The sequence below is a fragment of the Synchiropus splendidus genome, chromosome 14 (genome assembly GCF_027744825.2).
Source record: "Synchiropus splendidus isolate RoL2022-P1 chromosome 14, RoL_Sspl_1.0, whole genome shotgun sequence".
Classification (NCBI taxonomy): domain Eukaryota; kingdom Metazoa; phylum Chordata; class Actinopteri; order Syngnathiformes; family Callionymidae; genus Synchiropus; species Synchiropus splendidus.
The window spans coordinates 17,775,200-17,790,108 of record NC_071347.1 but is presented as its reverse complement, the minus strand read 5'-3'; the positions used below and the strand labels follow the sequence as shown (position 1 = coordinate 17,790,108).

The following is a 14,909-nucleotide window of genomic DNA, read 5'->3' as shown; positions in this document are numbered from 1 at the left end:
TGCATTCCTAGTAATTATGGTGTCATTTAAAATGAACTTTTGGTGTCAATTCCGGGGTAAAATACAGGCATGGTTAACAAGACGCAAATCGGTGCTTTATTGTAACTAATTACTGGCAGATAACACATGTATGAATAAGTACTTATACCAGTGTAAGTCCACTAATCTGGAGTGTAACCTTTATTTTATATTTTTTTCAAACAGAAAAATGCAGGCTCACAAACATACATACTGCAGGCCTGGGTGTATCCAAATGTCTTAGCTGCATGACCAGCATATGTTTATGTCCCTCAGTGGTGGAATGACTGTAGTCAGCAGGGAGAGATGCATACGAGCCCCTCTAAGGCTGTAGTGGCCATATCTTCCTTTGAAATACATCCGTTAGATCTCAGCGCTACAATCCTGCACATAATTGACATTTGGAACAAGTTTTCTGCTGTCTGACTATTGGTAATATCTTGGGGAAAAAAAGTGGAGGGAAAAAACAGGAGGCAGTGTAAGAGAAGTGCTTAGCCCCGTTTTCACACCCATCTGCTGTGAACCAGCCGTCGTTTAGGTTATTCTGCAATGCACCTCCAACAGGCCCCAACAGAGGAGTCAGGCCCATTAGCCCGGCGACACGACTGCTAATCGCCACATTCCATTAGAGTCAATAGCAGGCTGGTGATTCTAATGTCGATTTAACAGAAGTCAGACTAGATCTGGTGTTACGTCATTGGAGTAAAGGCGGGACACAACGAGTGACTTTGAGGTGACAAATTCCAGCAAAGGACGGAATTTAAAAAAACGCCAGACTGTTCTATTGAACTATATCCTGGTCTAGGTGGACTGCAATAATGGATCGATATGTGCTAATCCAAACCAGAGCTACAACAACACCAAGCGAATTAGTGTACACACAGCACTCTTGTGTAGCCAAGATGGTGTTGGAGGAGCACAGACGTGAAGTGAACAAAGCCCAGCGTTTCTCTATTGGAATCAGATTCCTCCTTAACTGAGCATAGACTTATTGATCACAGCAAAACTACACACGAGCAGCTTCCATGTGAGGGGAGGTCTGGGAGAGCAGCAGCATGAAAAAGGATGTCAGGAGGCGGAGAACATCCTCATTTTCACTTCTTCTCAGGAGCTACATTAGTGTGACATTTGTAGAAGAAAACACCATTTATTTGCACACGTATTGCTCATCGAAATCAAGTGGAAAAAAAGGGAAGAAAGTCTCCAATTTGTTGTGAAAAATTCTAAAAAAAGAATTTGTTATGAGCAGTGTTTACGTATTCATATGGCATGAGAGGATTCTCATTTGACTTACTGTTTAGGTTTCACTGCAATGGACCGACTGCATTTCATTCTACTGTTTTGCACTTCTATTATCATGTTATCAAATGAATTCTTACAGTCAAAGCTGTGAATTTTCCTTTATAAATTAAGTCATTTTAAAACACAAACAACAAAAAAAAGAATTATATAGCAATTATTGAGGACATTAAGTTGGAAATTTAAGTCACATTTGTTGACATTTATATAGAAGTTATATAGAAGTTGCTTAAAGGCGACAGAGATCCCAGAAGTGTCCAGTCACATCCAACTGGGAGGAGGCCTCGGGGCACACCCAGGGCACAGTAGACAGGTTACATCAGTCACTTGTCCTGGGAAGAGTTGGAGGGCAACTGCAGGAAGAAGGAAGTCTGGGCCTTTGGTTGCTGCCCCTCGACCCAACCCTCAGCTTAACAGTTGACACTGGATGGATGTTTGAAAAAGATTATAGAAGAAAATATTGTCCATATAATATGATTATAATGTATTTCATGCTTGACTGAATCACTTGGGAGAGACTCCCTCCAGCTCCTCCCAGGAGATGTGACAGATGTAATCCTGCCTTAGTGTCCTGGGTGAGCCCCAGGGCTTCCTCACAGTTTGATGTACACAGAAACGCACAGTTAAACATTACTTTAAATACTAAAGGCAATCAAAAACATGTGCAACTTTGAACATGTTTTTGTATATTCTGCCTGAAACAAAAAACACTGAGGCCACATTTGAAAAAACAACAACCAAAACCACACAAAAGTCTTGCAGTTTAAAAAGAAGATTAAACAGAGAGGGTCACATGGAACGAAGAATAAATAAATCGTACGTTGTGATACGCACCTCTTGTACTGTGAAAAGTTAAATTAAGAGCGTAAAAGCCTGGAACAGAGCTTTTAAAAGTCATCCGCCGCCCGCCCAACGTGCCGGGACAGTATCCTCAAACAGCACTTGAGCAATCTCTCTTAACCAAAAAGATGGTAATTACTTGACAAATCGCTGCCTCTTTTAAGTGCAGGATGAAAGAGCGTCAATGAGGGGAAATTCGCGGGAAATAAAATAAAATCCTTTTTTTCTGCCCGCCGTTAAGTGGCTGAACAGGGAGATCGGGAGATATTTAATGTTGCTTAAATATGCAGTGTGATTTCACCCGATGATTAAATTATAGCAGATGAGATCGGCTGGAAACAAGTCCAGAGGTGTTTAAAAATGCATCAAACATGGTTTTGGATTAGCGCTCTGTCTCTGTCTTTCACAGTACAGCAGAAGCCGGGTGACAGAGGAAGGAAATAAGAGGAGACCGAAGGCTTTTCCTGAAAAATAAGGTGTGAGGAAAGAGGATGGAATTCTGACATTTAAAAAGGAATGTTTGACAAGTGGTCAAAGAGAGAACCCTGTGCTTCACATTTCGGCCCGCTCCCCTTCTCTCCAGAGCAATGCGTGCATATGTTTGGGGCTGCTTTAATTTCTGCGCTTATAATTGGGCTGATCTGCGGGCGCCCTTCATCCACTGGGACAACACTGTAAACATGAGTTTATTCTCTGCATCCCTCCTCGGCCGAGGAGAGAGCCTTGCTCAGCTCAAACAAATAAACTGGTATTAAAAAAAAAAAAAATCCTAGTCAAGATGACAAGAAAGGGTTTTAGAGCGAACACGTATTTTCAGTTATGAACAAAGAAACACAAATCGCTCAGAGCACTGCTCGCTCTCAGTCAATGACAGACTAAATAAATAAATAATTGCGTGCCGGGTGAAAGTGTTTGAAGAGTCGGAGGCTCCCAGCTCACCACATTGCATCAGAGGGCCAGTGGACTTAGAGCACTTTCCTGCAGAGACGGGGTAATGAAGGCGGGTGGGAAGTTATTCATAAGAATTTGGCCGTGTAAGCACTTGTGTAGAGACATGATGTTTAATTTCTAGTTCAAGCAAAAGAAGTTTTCAAGTCCTGTTGCGAGTACGGCACAATAATGTCACACTTGAGTGGGCAAACAGGTCAAACCGCCTCCATTGTGCTCCTTCATGCTGCACGGGACTGTGGCATGCCGGGGGTTAACCAAAATAAATGACTTCAGCGTTGAAATGGGTTGTCCAAATATGTGCTGCTTATCTTACATGGCATACTTCCATAATTTGTTATAAACTAATGTTTGGGGGAGCATGCTATGGCTTGTTTGTGTGACAGCATGTGTGTGTGTGTGTGTGTGTGTCGCTGTGTGTGCGCTGTAGACATGCTCCAGGGTTCAGAGGTAGTGACAGCTTTGACAGCTATACCTGCCGATGGCCAGATCCCGGCGATAACCCACTCTGTCGCCACAAAGCCGACAGAAAGGCTCCAATTTCCCCGGCAGACACTGAGCCGGTCTGGCGGGGAGACAACCAGCAGCCGGTCTCTCCTCATTCCGCCCGACCAACACATGAATGGGGATCCAATTGATTCTCTTTCACCCCGGACCATTTTCCCAGCCGACCTGACACAGAGAGAGGATTTTGTGCTCATCTGCCCTTCCTTGTGTACTTCATATCGGGGAGACGACTTATAAAAAGGGAAGGAAAAAAGGGGGGATCTTTATCAGAAAGCGAATTAACGCTCAAAGTGCTCCATTTGGAAGGTATATCAGGCCAATCCATTAAAAGGGCCTTCAGAAAAGAGCTGGTATGGAGGACACCTTGAGAATGAACAGAAGACCTTGCTGAACCAGCATTCTATACACACACACACCCCACACACACACACACAGACAGGGAGGATGAGGGTGCGTATGGGTGGTTCTGGATAATCATCTGCTAAATATGAAACCTCTAGATTACACACCATGGTCTTCTTATCAGAGTGAAGCCAAAAATCCGATTCACAAAGATATTTACAAAGCTAAAGTCAATTTATTACAGTGATTCCCAAATCCAGATTGGGGTTCAAACCGACGTAATTGGTTACTGAATATGAGAGTCAGTCTCAGTGTCCTGTGAACCTGAGACAGAGGGGATTGGCTCCAGTACGGCCATTACCCTGGCAGGCCAAGACAAGTGCGATGAATAATATTCAAAACAGAGGGTGTGAAATACGACAGACTGCAGACTCACTCAACTGATACAAAGGATTTACAGGCGAGGTAACAAATGATCTACTACTTGCATCCAGAGCTCAATCTAACATGTATTTTTGAAAGTTCTCAAAGTGCACAATGGGTATACAGTATCATGAATGAACTTGACCATGTTAACAATTATTATGTGTCCATTGCTCCTAAAATATAGTAATAATATAAGTGTTAACCTATTTATAATGCTACAGTGAAATTAAACATTCAAACGAATCATGCACCTTTCAGAGAAAAAAAATAAAAACCAAAAAAATAACATAAAAAAGTCACTGTTTTGTTGTTTGTTCCAAATATCCTTAAAATGCATAGCAAGTAAAAATATGATAACTTCATAATACATCTTGTTACATTAATTTTGATTGCATTTTAGATATTGAGATTTGGTTCAATCTGTTCTTCATGTATTCATATAATAAAATGTATACTGGATAATAGTTTAGAATAACCATTTTTCTGTTTTTTTTTTAAATACAGATTTTATTTAGTGGTTCTCTATCAGACACCTCAACATAACAATGCCTAATGTTTTCAGTGTTCCTCCGACAGTCTGGCTTAGTAGCCACTTCTGCTTTGGAGCTAATATTAACAGTCACGTCTTGACTAACCAAAGAGGAGCAACGGTGATAAGTACCAAACAACTCTCAGCTCTGTTTCAAGACTATTTGACAGGCTAATGAGTCAGGCAGAGCAAATCCTTGTCTGGACATCTGAGCTGACCTCATCTCCACCTGCTGAAAGGAGAACAGAGGACAATGCCCGGTAAACCACCTTCCTCTTTGAGGCGGAGGGAACGTCAGGACAAGCATGCAGCAGTCTGAGGCTGAGCTCAGAGCAATAAACTTCCGATCGTCTTTCTCAATGAGAAAAACTGAGTGAATGAATGGAAAGATTATTACCGTATGTATTGTTAAACATGTGCACTAAACAGCCCTGAGACCATGAACAAGTCCGCTTGTCATAGGCGTTTACAGTCATATAATTCATTAAATAAATGAAGTTTCAAGGTTTAATTTACTTTGCATGTAATGTAACAAAAAAGTACTGATGTATTCAACAGTGGTGACTATTAAAGTTGTGGTGTTTTCAAAAGAAACATCATGTTTTAAAACGGAACATCTTTAGTGATAGGTTTGAACCAGCACTAATTCACTAACAAGACTCAACTCTACTTGCACTCACGTTGACCAGCAGGGAATGAAGTTAAAAATTCAATGATGTTAACCTTTTAAAGCACCAAAGAGTGTCGCCCCACCCACTGAGCAGCACAAACTAAGTTAGGCCTTATAGTTAGAGATGTGTCCAGCTCAATCCAAACAAACCGCCGCCAGGTCATGGGGGCAAAAGTTTCATAAGGAAACTGTGGCAGTTTTTATACCCACAGTGGAGGAAATGTTCGGAGATAGTGAGGTAGGGATGACCTCCTGATGCATTCAAAAGAAAAATGTTGAAAAACATAAAAAAAAAAAAAAAAAGAAATCAAAAACACACGCTCATCCATTCGTAATTCCCTCCCTTCTCTATACACAAACAGACTTTAAAGTGTCCGACATGCACGGCATGTTGATCCTGTTTTCAACAGTGAGCTTCCTGGTGTAAGCGGTTGGTCTCCCCTGGCGTTGGTCTCCCTCTTCTCTGCAGCCCCTCATCTCTAATGCATGAGCCAGCCAGAGAGACTACGGAGGCCAGAGAACGAGTGAGGGCTGAATGTGAAGGAGCGAGTGCGGACAGAGGAAGGGGCTAGCCCTGGCACCGCGGCGCAACACTTTCATATTCTAATAACCCCAACATGAATACGCGCGTACACAGAGGGGGAAATTGCATTTCTAAAACTCTGTCTGTATCAAAGGACATTCCACTTAACATCTCTGGTGCACACCCCCCGACACACAAACATGCCGTCCAGCATTTTGCAAACTGGAAAAAAAAAAATGGACTAACATTAACAAACACACAGAGAAGGCGAGCTCAGAGGGATTACAGTGTGCTGACGACAGCTATTCAACGCTCACAAACAGACATAAAAAAAAAACAAGAAACTTTTTTTGAGGAAAGTTGTGTTTGAGAAAGTTTCAACATGACATGCAAAAAACTTGACGGCCCTAATCGTAGCAGTGGATGAGCTAAAGGACACGGCGAGCAGCCGGAAGGCGCTGTAGCGTGCACAGGCAGGAAAACACTGAACATATCACACGACGCAAATGCCAAAAGAGCGAGTGCTTCATTTCTGGCCCCATCTCTTTCAGAGCCAGCCATTGCATTTCAGACCACTGGTACCCAACCTTCCTTTCACACCAGTTAATATCCCATTCTCCGGGGTCCTCTATGTTAGTGACAGAGTCCGTGTGACAGCCTGTAATGCAGCCCTGTACGCATTGATTATATGACACCCTCCATTCAGGTGCGCTATTAAAATTCCCCTCCTTTCTTCCCTTCTACTCTGCAAATGGAATAATGTCCAATAACAAGAGGAGCAGGTGACAGGAGTCGTACAGTAGGAGGGCGGGTCTGGGGAGAAGCACTGAACCCCAGTAGGAAAATGGCTGTAGATTTTGCAAGGCGATAAAACTGAGAAACAATTCAAAATAGCTTGAAGAAAATCCATGCGTTCTTGCTGGACACCAAAGTTGAAAGGCGACCAGAGGATGTGCATGACAGGTCACATTACTCCTGACATGAGAGAGTGAAGATCAGCCAGAATAGATAGAAAGATGACGAAATGTTCTGCCTCAAGACAACCAGTCCCGTGTCGGGGGATGTTGAGGACTGATATTGATCGGAGAATTTGACAGCATTAGCAGTGCAATTTTAAAAAGATCCTGAACATTATCCACTATTGGGCACGTTTTAATAAAACCATTTTATTTTAAAGTTATGCAAGAGCTAAACCCTGGTCTCTCTGAGCACCAAATACATTGGGAATGCCTGGGCACCAAGTTACCGCCTGACTACTGATGCCACAGAGAGTGGAAAATCCAAAAAGCACATAGATCAGATTGTGCACATTCTCACTACTGGAAGACATATGTTCAGTACAGCACCAAGTGAAATTGTGACTAACCTGTGAGACTATGCTGAAAAAAGACAGAGGTTGGGTAAGGAAAGTTGTGGGATGGCGCTATGGGCATTTCAATGGATTACAAGCCATCCCACTTCTGTCACCTGTAGTCGAGAATACAGAACGCATGTCGCAACACAAACCCTCTGGTATACAGATATGCATCTTCAGACATTACAGCTTATCAACTTTAGGAGTGTGAAGAGAAACTACTGATTTGAGGCCAAGTGGAAGTGAGCCAACCCAAACTTTTAAAACACTAGTTTAGCAGCAATAGACCGTAAGTAGAACAAAAAAAGAGGGTTGGGTATGTTGTGGCGATAGTAAACCTAGTTACTCACAGTATGTTTACGGGACAAGTGCTTCTTTATTTAACATTTTATTTAAGTATATTACACGTTGTGGTTTATAATGAGAAAGGAGCAGCATTATTTATTAGACGCAGCAAGCATCCGACTGACAACATCTTTAAGCTTTCTCCGTTCACCCCCACATCTCGTTCAGCACTGCGGTCTACCTTCGCTATCTCCGCTTTCCCTTTCTGGCAAGCTCCGGGACCATAATAGAGCTCAAAGACTCATGGTTTACATAAACCACAATACCTTTTCTGGTGGAGGGGGGAGCGAAAGACACATGCGTCTGTTTTTGTTTGCATTTTATTCCAAAACATAAAATTGAATCAATCTTTTAATACTCTGGATTGTATAAACACGGCAGAGAAGTGCTTGAATAAATATCAAGAATGAAAATGGATTTCTCATCCTCGACCATTATCTATGTGGTTTATTTATGAATACACCCGCCACTGCTGCCAAAATAGGCAAGACATAAAAATACAGAGATAATGTGTTTGGGCTTTTTCATATTCTTCTTTTAAAGTGAAAGAATAAATATTTGGATTAACATCACATTTACATTTTTATAAAAATCAAGATGGCTCTAAACCACAGTTTGTGTAAGTGTGTGTGGTGTTGCCAGGACAACAAATAGAAACAGTAGTAGTAGGATGTTCACAGTCATGGAAGAATGGTTAACATATTAAAAATCTGACTCTGAATATACTTGACTATCCCCTTATAATAAGCCCTATATAATATCTTCCCACAATTGTATCTGGCTTTCAAACAAAACTATGCAAAGTCTGCAGCAGTACAGTGCTGTTGTTTGAGGGAGGGTCCCAGTTCAAGTCCCGACTGAGGCAACCCTGGCTGACTTTGGTCAGGGCAGTGTGGAGACCTTATTTTGTCTCTTTACTTGTGGCGGTTCCTTTGGGCAGACTGGTGTCCTGCCAGGGTTACAAGTGTCTTGCAATGGACAGGTGAATTTCAATAACCTGACCTTTTAAGATCCATTAATTCAACAGTACCATGCAATAATATCTCTTTGCTCCTCTGCGCATGAATTTTAAAGTGAAGATGAAGCTTTACCTACTCTAAATATCCAATATATTGGTTGGAGTTTTACCTCGTAATTGGTATATTACAACCAAACGTATGAGTGCACCCCAATAATGGGTACAATTTTTCATCCACAACTTAATGCTTAAGTTGGACATCAGCCACTACAGTGGGCGTGAGTGAGCAAAGGAATACACTGAAACCCATTGGTCAAAAAAAGAAAAAAATAAACTTCAGTAAAGAGCAAGACCGTTGGAGGAATATCATCCCCTTTAGCATTGGTTTTATGAATATGTCGCACATCATCCACTTCAACTAAATGAAAAATGTGTTTTAACTTGACTAATTTTTTTTTAAGAATAGAAAAAACAGAAAAAACAGAAGGTTAACATTATTTGTGCATGAAAAAGTGACGGTCCATATCGAATAAAAGTGTAACCAGCGTGTCTATGAGAATCCCATGACGCATTTACATGAGGTTTGCAAGAAGCGTTCGGGCTACTGACATACTCTAGAGTGAAAGAAACTTCACAAACTGCTTTGAAAACCGGAGCAGATTCTCCATGGCAAAGAAGATGACTTTCTCCAGTCAGTGCATGCCCCAGTGTGTATGTATGTGTGTGTGTGTGTGACAGGTTTATAGGAGTCATTTATCCTGCTCAGCAGGCTAGTGTAGTGCAGAATGGTGGCCTGAGTGCCCGGCGTAGCTTATTGTTGTGTAGCCTTTATGGGTTACATTAAGTACAGCTGAGTGAGAGGGAAACATACAGTACAATACCCTGAGCTCACACGTGTCATACATCGAGATTAACTACCTCCCTGGGCAGAGGGCAGGTCCACATCCACTCAGAACAAGACCTTAGCGCAGTCCCTTCCACTACAGACTTGTATATAAGCACGTCGGAACGTATGAGGCGACTGAATAAATCATGGCAGTTCAAAGAAGCCCCGTAATAAGAGTATCGTTGATATCACGACTTTGTTTGATCAGTGAAGCCGGTTCTGGACAAGTTAGTGTTTACATCGCAGGCACTCGGATTCGGATGGTGAAAGATCAGAGCAGGCCATTAAAAAGTCTCTCTCCGGCACTCTGATCAATCTGAGCAATGAAAACAACGTGGATTGCAGATCACTGCTGGTCGGCTCATTATTGGTATAAAAAAAGAAGACAACGCATGTGCGCCAAAACAAACAACATGCTCACTTGTACTCCGACTCACTGGTACAGACAGCCGGGTCCAACAGTCGGGCAATTTAAAAAGCAGTTTTATTCTCTCACTTACCCACTTAAAACACCCCCCCACCCCCCGTCTGATTTTTTTGAAAGCTTTATAAGCGTAGCCTCTTCAACTGTGTTCCGTGGTGTAAAAATAGAGGCCATTATATTGCCTAATGCCTACCTGCAAGCCCACTACGCTCCATCCTGTACACGGAGGCTTTTACATGATGAGGTGGCTGACATGTTCCACACACACCATCCATTACCATATGTACACTGGATGAGGCTCAGCCTGCGCAACTTATACTAATGCATGTTTGGTATGCCCTGTGGGGGTGGAAGACACGCACACTGGAACGCATATAACACAATTGAACAAAGAGACGCGCAAACTCTCCCATACAGATATAATAGCAGCACTGTGATACGCCACTTGTCTTAACAGCAGGATGCTCTTAAAGTAAATAAAAACATAGCTGGCGCTACATACAGTATCTGCGCTGCTTCTCACAGGCTAGTGGGGGGACGAAGGGGGGTGCGGGTGTAACGGTTCCTCTCTAATTGCCCCTCTAGGTGCCTGTGTGCTGGAGAGCTGAACAGAGGGTAAACACAGATCTGGATATGATTAATAGCCGGGGGTCAGGGCGGAGCGCAAACAGACAAGAGGTTGACCTCGCTCCAGCCTACCTTTGCCATCTCAAACCAAACGCGCAAACACATAAGTCATACTTGGGAGGGCTTCTTTAGTGATAAATGATATCTGTGTGATATCATGGGAAAGTATCCTGAAAACTTTTTTCGCTGAAAATAAAGACAGGGTCAGTCAAGGGTGAGCACAGAAGTTCAAGGGTGAAGGGTGAAGGGTGAGGGTCACTGTGTCAGGTGGAGGTTGTCGGGCCCACAGGAGCAGCCTTTAACAAGCGGCGATCAATAGATGACCAGAAAACCCTGAGCTCTCATTTCTCTCGTGTCCCTATGCAGCAGTAGGTGGTCTCCTGAAGATTTTTAACACCCGAAGAGGAAGAGGTGCATCCTCCTTCTATTAGCTGCCCACTTTGTCTTCCCCGTTCCCCCTGACAAACACGCGCACTTCCCCGCCGTGCGCGCTGTCCATGCATTCCTATCTCTTGCATCAATCTACACGCGGGACACGCATGCACACACACATGAAGTGACACGCCGAACATCCCATCTGAATGGAGTCAGGTTGGGCGGCTCTTCATTTTTCATGCAAACGGTAATTTAGTGAGACTGCCTATTGATTGAGCGCCGCTTGTCTCCCAAACAATGCCACTTCAATCAGCGGCCCGTGGGGGGAAGGGGGCGGATGGGAGGAAAGAGATGGAGGGGAAGAGTGGGGGAAAGGAGGAAGGGCTGCCGATAGCTGCAGTGACTGATTTAAGAGATGGATAAAAAGCAGATACGTCCCCCGCCCCTGTACTGATTAATGACAGTGGCCAGAGCAGCCCTGGACTATGCATCATGATTTAACCACCAGCCCCTCATCTACTGTAAAGATTAGCATGCACATGCACACAAAAGCACACACACTGTACACAACTGCACAAAGAGAAAGGTGTGAAAAGAGAGAAGGCAGGATAAAAAGATAACATTACAGATGACAAAATTTCATACAAGTTCTGAGGTTAGGTTTTGCTGCAGATGAATGTCCAAACATTTTAGCCGGAGTTATTCATGGAGAGGTTTTAACCAAAGGGAGTAGACTATGCTGGCTGGATCAAATTTTTGAAACACACAAAAGCTAAATACAGATGTAATAAATAGGGCCTTCTCCCAGTCGGACACATTCTGACCTAGCCACCACCTTCTCTTGGATGATGAACCCCACACTCAAAGCTCTGATCTGTCACTTTCACTCATGAGGAAACGTCAAGATGTTTTCACTTCAGCACCAGGGAACACATCCTCCCTCGGCGTAATATATTGACGTTGGGAAAGTTGACTTTTGCGTCCTATACTGCACCATGACGCATTAGGTTTTCAGTTGAAGCGCACATTCCGCCTCCCGTGGCATCGCAACACGTAAAAAAAAAAGAGGGATGTTGGGGTTAGGTAAGACATGCGGTGGCGCTTCCCTTAATTTTACGTGTAAAAATGTGTCAATTGCTTTTTAAAGCACATTAAATGGCTGTGTGTCGTAGTCACTGTAGTAGTGAGTAAAAGTTGGTACCACTAAGGATGAGAGCCACGTAAGGGTTTACATATAGTAACTGACATCCAACAGCGATGCGTATGTCTCAATATGAAACTGTGAATGCTGACTTTGTAGTCAGTATAGGACGCAAAAGTCAACTTTCCTAAAGTCAATATGTCACACCATGGGAATGAGGATGTGTTAAGGGACCAGATCTCATCCCTAGCTTGCCACTAAGTTCTAGTTTCAGAGTCTCTGCTTGATGGATCACATCACCCAGAAAAGGAGGGATTCTCCCTTTGAAGTCACTAATAGACCCACCAAGAGCCGACCTGGTAGGCTTTAATCGTCACTGGTTCAAAAGTTGCTCAGTCACAATTCAAACACCTGGGCAACTCAAAAGTTTAAACCTGAAGATTTGAGGGCGTGACCTCCATCTTGAGTTTACAACTGTTACTTTGGAGGTTGCTTGGTCAGTGGTCCTTACTTTGGAGAAGTTACAGAGACCTGCCTGAGGGCACAGCGAAGCTTGCCACCTAACATTTATGAAATAAAAGAGCCGCAATTTATGACGGACCTTCTCGGAGTTATCACGGACCAGTTTATGATCAAAAGGGTCTCTGAATCATGCTCACTGACAGATTAACATCCCAGGAAGATCTTGAGAATGAACCTACAACCGGTCCTTTAGCCAACTCTAAACCTTGTTATTGAAGAAGTTGAAGTGACTATATAACAATTTAATGACTACAATTCTAAAAAATAAAAAACAACTGGACTGAACGACCCACGTGCACTTTCCAAATCAGTGCAGCCTGAGAAAACCCAACAAAGCAGAGTCTAATGTCAACTGGGCTCAAGTGCAGCGCAGTAACCTCCAGCTCAATGTTAAGTTGTGCAAAGAAAAACAGTGACTGGTCTATTAGTTGTTCAGGGGGCTGCGGAGGAGAACCAAAGCCCCTCCCTGCGGCTGCTAAAATATTCATCAGACTCCCCGAGAGCGTGTCTGCTAATAGTTACACATGGACTAGGAGAAAGAAGTGCGAAGGAGGAGAATCAGCGAGGGGTGGGAGCAAGGCAAGAGGAGGAGAAATTGGGAAGATGAGCGATGCTCCCAGTGTGCATGTCAGCTAATAGTCAAACATGTAGCCAAGCAGGAAGGGAGGGACGAAGGTGAGGACTGGAACTGTTTCAATGGTTTGGTGGACTCTATGAAAAGCAAGACGTGAGGATGAATGAGAGAGGGAGACAGACAGAGAGAGAGAGAGAGATTGAGAAGAAGTAATCACTTCTCTTCCTCCTCCCTTGCCATTACCAGCCTCTCTGAGCTGCAATCCAGATTGATTAAAAGCCCCTCTTGTAATTGTCAGATCTTGTAGGAACTATTTGTGTGTGTGTGTGTGTGTGTGTGTGTGTGTGTGTGTGTGTGTGTGTGTGTGTGTGTGTGAGTCGCAGACGGCAGTGGTGGTGGGGGGTCATCTTTGTGTGCATGCTAAAAGGGGAACCCAGATTTAATCACGTCCAGCGATGCCGCTTCACTCGCATCTATCAGAACTCGAGCAACAGTATTTTGATGATCTGTTGTCCAGCTCAAGTTCCCCACATTTTTCACACACTCACACGCACAGTCACAGTCATTTCTCCAGTCATTAAAATGAGAAACAGCTGATGGTGTAGGAGCTGTTGAAACACCATTAGGAAATGGAGACAAATGCAGTGGAAACCAGCCTGCTGTGGCAACTTCACTACAGTAAATCAGACAGTGATGAATATTACAGCCTGAGCTCCGTGCATACGTACACACACACACACACATATATACCGACTTGACTGGACGCGCACACACACAGGGAAGACGCTAACAATCTGTGAGGCGCAAACATAACTCTTCAACGGATTAATGACTAATTACGCTAATGAAATGTTTCCCGATCTCCTGGTTATGATATATCGATGATGATTAAAGTCCCGGCTGATGCAAAGATATAATGGCCGGCTTTTATACCATTTCAAAGCATAAACGGGATTTGTCCAGAGGAGAAGTTGAAGTGAGGGTGGAATTATCCCTCCTTTAATCAAATCTGGACTAATTGCCAGTCATTATGTGGCTTTTTTCATTCATTAAAAAGCGTTTATGGCTCGCAGATGCACTCATTTCGCGCAGACCTCCACTCACTTCAGCCCACCACTGACTCATGAGACTGTTCATTTGTAATATTATTCATTGGCTGAAAACAACTCCTCACATGAGGTGAAACACTATTCTGCACAAGAACAGTGGAAGTGTAATATCACAAAATTTAAAATGTTGACAGCAGAAACGTGGGCGCACCTTTCAACAGCGGAAATGCTTTGAACAGCGGAAGAGATTCCCCATGTTGGGGGTATGTTCTCTCTGCAATTGTGTTTCCTTTGGGCACTCCAATTTCCTCCCATGCGTACTGAGGTTAACTGAGGTTATGTGTTAGCTTGCCGACCTGTCCAGGGTGTCCTCCAGTGTCTCACCCAATGTCGTTGAGATAATGTTCTTCTTCTTTGAGCAGTCACTCCCAATGAGAACATGAGGAGTCACTGCTACAGTCAACTTCACATGTTCCACCCTTCCTGCACTCTCTTCTTCACATCCCCTGATGATTTCACTTCTTCAATAAACACCTTTAAATCCATTTTTGT

General features: G+C 43.3%; 1 protein-coding gene across 1 annotated transcript in view; it reads right to left on the bottom strand.

Moving 5' to 3' along the window:
• The window catches only part of wwox (WW domain containing oxidoreductase), a 134,589-nt gene that overhangs the window by 52,047 nt on the left and 67,633 nt on the right, over positions 1-14,909 (bottom strand). The gene's annotated exons all lie outside the window — the stretch shown is intronic.